We start from the raw sequence: 6,575 nt of genomic DNA, 5'->3' as shown, positions 1-6,575 counted from the left end.
TTCACAATAATCACCAACAAAAACTAGATAAAGATTTAGTGAAAAGATAGTTCAAAGATATGTTTCTTCACTCCCAAATGCTCCTCATATACTCTCCAACTCGTTCCCTCCAAGTAGTAACCGAAATTATATGATTAAGAGCCATAATGTTCCATCAAAAGCCCCTTAAATGCGCAGGTTACAAAGTTGGATCAGGCAGCGCCGTAAGCTACGCCGCCTGCCGTAGCTTACGGCGGTCAGCGAACAAAACAAGTCAACATAGCACCGTAAGGTACGGCCAGCCGCCGTAGCTTACGGTGATCATTATTCTTTTACGGCACTTTCTTCCTGTCTTACGGCGGCATCTTTTGGCATTGGGTAGGGGCCGTAAGCTACGGCCTGGTGGCGTAGCTTACGGCGCTGAGCTTGCTTCTTTTCCATGACTTCTCCATCTCTCCATTCTTTCGCTCTTTTAAGTCCCGCAACTTCTAGTATTTCATCATACCTCTTAAAACCCGCCTTTTGATCACTTTAACACCTGCATAACCCAACACAAAGTGGTTATCTAGTTCAAGCAATTAACCGAATAAAGTGTAGAATGTGCGTTGTATTAAACCTTTTAAGGGTTGTCCTACGGACTACCCGTCAACCACCACTTAAGGTTTCAAATCGGTGCCCTTGTCTTGTCTTTACTAAATCCTAAATAAAAACCAAACGAAATTAAAACCCATTTTCTATTTTCTATAACAATTATATACGTCAATGGCCGCAACAAACATAATAAATCGAAGGCCCCAACAAACAACACAAATCAACCCATTACTCACACCCAAAACCTTAAACCGATTAGACTGCTGCTCCTCAAAACTAGACAAAAACAACACACAAAACTTCTTTGAATTGTAAACCTCGGGTCGAAACTGGTCAAGAACACCTTTAAACTTCAAATCATAGATATACATGTATTACTGTTTTCAATTGTCACCAACCTCCCATTGTTTTTGGTGCACGAATAGAGGGTGTTGAGAATTAGGTTAAGATTGAAGTTAAACCGGAATTGCAGACTGGAAATGATGAAGGTAAAAGATGGCAGTAGTGGTGCCAGAGACGAGAACGACTGGTTATTTGAAATCATATTACTTGGTCGTGGATCCTCTAAGGACAAGTGCATCATTAAATCAATAAGCATAGCAGTTTTAGGTGGTGATAGGCTTCAGATCTGGTGGTGGATTTTTTTTTTTTGAACGGCTAATTTTTCCCATTAAATACTTACACCTCCCAAGGATTGAACCTTGGTCTCCCAACAAGAGATAATTCCTCTTGACTACTAGTCTATAATCTAAGTGGCAGGTGATAATTCCTCTTGACCACTAGCCTATAACCTAAGTGGCAGGTGGTGGATTATATTGTTGATGTACTCCTTTCCAGAAGATCGATTTAATAGTAATATTTTTTAGGATTCCATAGTTTAAGTGTTTGTAAAAAAGGCCAAGTCTTTTAAATTTGTCCTCGCATTTATGGTGAATTAGTTATCTACATGGAAGCGAAACAACTATGCCATCTCTCATCGTGTAGTCAATGATATAACATGTTCATAGTTGCAACGATCTGCCAAGTCTGTCCAAATTTGTCAAGTTGGGTAGGTCCTTGTCGTTCCGGACATTGGATCATGCTACAACGTCATCATAAAAACTATTAGAAATGCTCTCGAGTCCAAGTCTTAAGACCATCACTAGACGATTTAAGTTATGTTTCTTTAACAACAATCCCTAGATCTTTTAGGATATATACACCATACATACATTCTGCAGCATTTGAATTTCCAACTTTTTGATTGTGAATTGGAAGATAGACAATTAAGTTATGTGTATTCAATAGCATTCGTGTGTATGTGAGCACGTGTTTATAAATGAAGTAAAGGAGAGATCGAGAGATTGAGCATGAGGTGGAGGTAAATCCAACAACTCAAAAGTCTGTGGATCTAAGACTAATACCAGGCCCAAAATTAAGGTTGCACCGTTGCACTAAATTGTTGCATATAATATTCTTATGGTCACATGCTTTTTCTTTAAACATCATAAATTACATTTTCAAGAATTTTTAACCATCCAATACTACTTTATAAACTAAACTACACTCTATCACATTACCAAAACATAGGTTGATTTGGATAAAAAAACATGCCTATGAGTTCATTGGTTTATACTAAATAAATATATAGTGGCGGATCTAGAAATCCGCATAGGGGTAACGTTTCAATAAAAAATGGTAACGAAATCGAAAAAAAGTCATTTTTTTTTCAAAATTTACACTACCGTCGGAGCGTCACCGGATCGAGCGTCAAGTGGCAACGGAGGTTACCCTTCCATCACTCTAGGTCCGCCACTGTAAATATATATGTCAATTAAAATTTACTCACATTATACGATGAGTCTATTTTAGTAACTATTATAAAGCTTGTCAACTGATTTCCAATCGGTAAGCAACACCCAACACCAATGTATCACGTTAGTAGACGCTGCCAGTACCATCACCTTACCACCACTTCCACCGACGTTACGAAAATTAAATCGATACACTTTTATGTTTCAACCATGACCCGTTGGGCAATACTAACCAAACTACAATGACAAAGAGAAAGCAAATATTAAGTGCTCTCTATATTTAGGATTGAAATGATGAGATTTTTTCCCATCAAATCAAGGCAAGTGAAAGTAAAATAAAATAATGTATTATGTAACACAATATTTCATGAATGATGAATGTTTTTTTTATCTGGTCTTCTTTAATAATATAATACTCAAAAGTATGTTAAATATAATATATTAATTGTACAAATCATTTTAACCACCCCCTAAGCAAAGCCCAAAGATATTAAAATCCACAATCATGAATCATGTGAATTGTGAGGTCAAGACTAAAACTAATTTTTGGTGGGCCAAAATTCTTTTGCCTCTTAATTACGTTGTGTTATTAACTTATTAATAATAATAATTAGAAAAATAGGAAAATTATAAAAATAAATGGTTATTACAATAAAAAAAATTGTGTATTTAAATAGGGTCACAAGTGAGAAGTAGAAATTGAATGAAAGGTGACAATCGGCCCCTGTGAAACCAATAATGGTGTCTACTGTCCACAATATCTGGGTTGCTTTTTTCGGTCCTTGTGTCACGAGAATTACTATTAATCCACCGACGCATATAATAACATATCTCCACCATGGTTTAGTGTTAATTCCGCCATTTGTTTTGATTTGGTTCGGTTTTAAAAACTAGCGTAAGTGATTAACGCGATGCTTGTTTATCAAATAAAAATGTTTGATTAGTTTTGGCTAATCGATTATGAAATAAGATTATACTGATAAGGCAAATTGGATTTAAATAATGTAATATGGTTGGTTTTGGCCAATAAGAATCCCAATTGAGTTTATTATCGCCAGTGGTCCAACCTTTTTCATTTTGTTTGTGTAATGGTCCGCTGTTAAAAAAACATAACAGAATGAAGTTTTCTTTTTTCCCAAATTACAAACTGATATTTTAGAGCTTTTGGTCAGAAAGAGGATACAAGTTGATTGGTGTAAATTAACCTCGAAACAATGCTCCAAAAGACGAAAACAATGCTTCAATTCAGGTGTTTGACGTCCAATAAACAAAAATCAAGCTGTTTGAAGCGCCATTTCGAGGTAAGTTATACATCAATCGACTTGTATCCTTATTTGATAAAAAACCCTAAAACATTTGGTTTGTAGTTCAGAAAAAAACTTAACTCCGCTAAGTTATTTTTAACGACGGACCATTATACAAACAAAATGAAAAAGGTTAGATCACTGACGGGAATAAACTCAGTTGAGATTATTATTAGCCAAAAACACCCATATTAAATTATTTAAATCCAACTTACCTATTAAGAATGTTTGATTTGTTTAATGCATTTGTGAGTGATAATACATAAATATTTAAGCTCATATATATACATATGATATTAGTTGAGTTTGAATCTGAAAAACTTTATATACAACTATCTATACGACTATACTATACGGTACAATAACGTATTTCCACGACTTCTGTACTTGTGTAGTTTCATTTTAAACTTTAATCGAAACAAACTAAGATTTGAATGACACTAAATGTATGATAATCACATGTGAGAAGATTGCACGATTTATCAAATGCAAGAAGTACAGGTAGATAGAACATTCATGATGTGGAGCCCAAATTTCTTTTCGTTGAACAAGTGGTGAATCCATGTTATAAACCAGGTGAATCGATTTCCTTCTCACAAATAATATATATATTTAGCTTCTTTATCATGATTGTAAAAATATATGAAACACAACTTATCTCAACTTATATTATCTGTCACACTTAAAACAATATATACGTTTATTTGCAATAATTTAAAAACCGGTTTATACCGGCTGGTTGAACCGGTTAAACTGGATGCTAGAAGCTTGGCTGACACAAATCATACCGATAAACTGAAGGAACGACAAAGAAGTTGTACTACCGGTAAATTGGGTTCTACCGGTTTAAACCGGTATACCGGTACCGGGCGAAAGATTAAATTTTATACTTTTTATCTTTTATGTGCAAAAAAGCTGACGATATACCTTTTTTTTGTAAAATCTAGCACTAAAAAAGGTACTGATAGTGAATTTTTATATTATGGATTAACTTTTGAAATATTTTTTTTTTATTATGGATTAATGTAGTTTTGGATTATTTTTTGAGTTGAAATTGTATTTTATAGATTTATATGGTTAATTAGAGTATTCACAATGAGTTCTTTATCCGTATCCTTATTTCACAATGAGCAGTCACACGGGTCCTACAACTAGTTTTACATTAAAAACAACTATCTTTTCTCTACTTTTCAATTAAATAATATATTTTATACTTTTATCATTACCTTTCTCTCTCCTCCACTCATAACCATTTCTAAAAATATTAAAAAATTTATAAGTTTTTCTCTCTAAATTTGTTTCCTATATATTTACTGATGAACAGTAACATTCCCATATATTTTCTCTCTTCTCCACTCAAAAACACTAACAACCATTCCTTATAATATACTAAACTCTCTCACATATTTTTAAGGTCTTCATTGTGAATGCTCTTGGTCCAACTTGATTGAACCGCTCAGTACAACCCGGTTCAACCGGTTGAACAAATTTTGAGCCTCACCAGTACGATTTAAAACCAGTTTTTAAAAATTATTTATTTGGTTCTTGCAAGTTCTTTAAATATAATCGGTTTCACAATAAACACAATATATATTATAGCATATAGATATAGGAAGGTAGTTTGGTTAGTTTATAGGTTTGGTGGAGGGAAAGAGACATTGACATTGGTGTGGGTCGGAGGGTCACATCACATTAAGTTATAGGAGGGTTAAACCTTATTTGTACCGACACAAGGTACAACTGTAGAAGCAGTTGGTACATATTTGAACATGTATATAGTGAATAAACCAAGTGCAAATTTTGGCCCAATGCAATGCATTTATTGGGTATATACAACGAATTGTCATATGTTAATGGTTGTGGTTATTGATAAAGATATGATATTGTGATTTGTGAGGATAATGAGATCACAAATCATGGACTACATTATTCTTGTTGTCTGTTGGATGCCCAACAAGCTTGTTTAGTGAAATAATGTTGGGCCATAAGAGATCGAGGCTAGCGAATCTTAAAATCGAATGTGATTGGTTATTTACGCGTAACAAGTAAAATAACATGAAGATATTTTGGTTGTGTAATAGGGAATAGTCGATAAAAATTAAGGTCGGTTGAAGAAACTACAACTCAAACTTGTTTATAAAACTATCTTTGGTTAAGGTCGGAAAATAACTCAAATTTGTTTTAGCTTACCTCAGTATAAATGTCAGACTGAGGGGTATAGTCCCCTTTCCCTCACCTCCACCTCACCACCCTTCCTCCCCCCCATCAAGAAGAAATGGTTTCCCAATCCATCATTTCCAATAATATTAAGAGAGAGAGAGAGAGAGAGAGAGAGAGAGAGAGAGAGAGAGAGAGAGAGAGAGAGAGAGAGAGAGAGAGAGAGAGAGAGAGAGAGAGAGAGAGAGAGAGAGAGAGAGAGAGAGAGAGAGAGAGAGAGAGAGAGAGAGAGAGAGAGAGAGAGAGGGGTTGATCGGGGCAGAGGGGGTAAGTCCCCGAGCTCACCGAATACTCGACTCTGGGGGGGGGGTGTTCTTCTAACGGCTCTCGTCAGGGGAAACCCTCCACGTCGGCTCCCCGACCCCCTCCCCGAAACCACACCCACCGGTCTCAGTAAACTAAGCCTAGATTATAAGTACTTGACTTATTTACTTACACCTCTTGATGTTGATGAAAGAGCCTCATGATTCTTTTAAGTATGTAAAATAACTTAATGTGCTCTAGTGATTTTGTTTACTCATTGTAACAATTATCGTCGTACTAATCAATTTGCTCATAAGTTTTTATTTTAAAAGACCCATTTTTACTTGTCGCACGTGGTTTTCGAGATTTCAACGACTGCCCGACTGTACTAATTTCAAACTAAAGTTATAAATTTGTATCATATAATTAGTATATGCGTGTTCATATT

Source organism: Helianthus annuus, chromosome 12 (assembly GCF_002127325.2).
Source record: "Helianthus annuus cultivar XRQ/B chromosome 12, HanXRQr2.0-SUNRISE, whole genome shotgun sequence".
In the NCBI taxonomy this organism is placed as follows: Eukaryota; Viridiplantae; Streptophyta; class Magnoliopsida; order Asterales; family Asteraceae; genus Helianthus; species Helianthus annuus.
The sequence above is the reverse complement of the archived record's forward strand: the minus strand, read 5'-3'. Positions refer to the sequence as shown.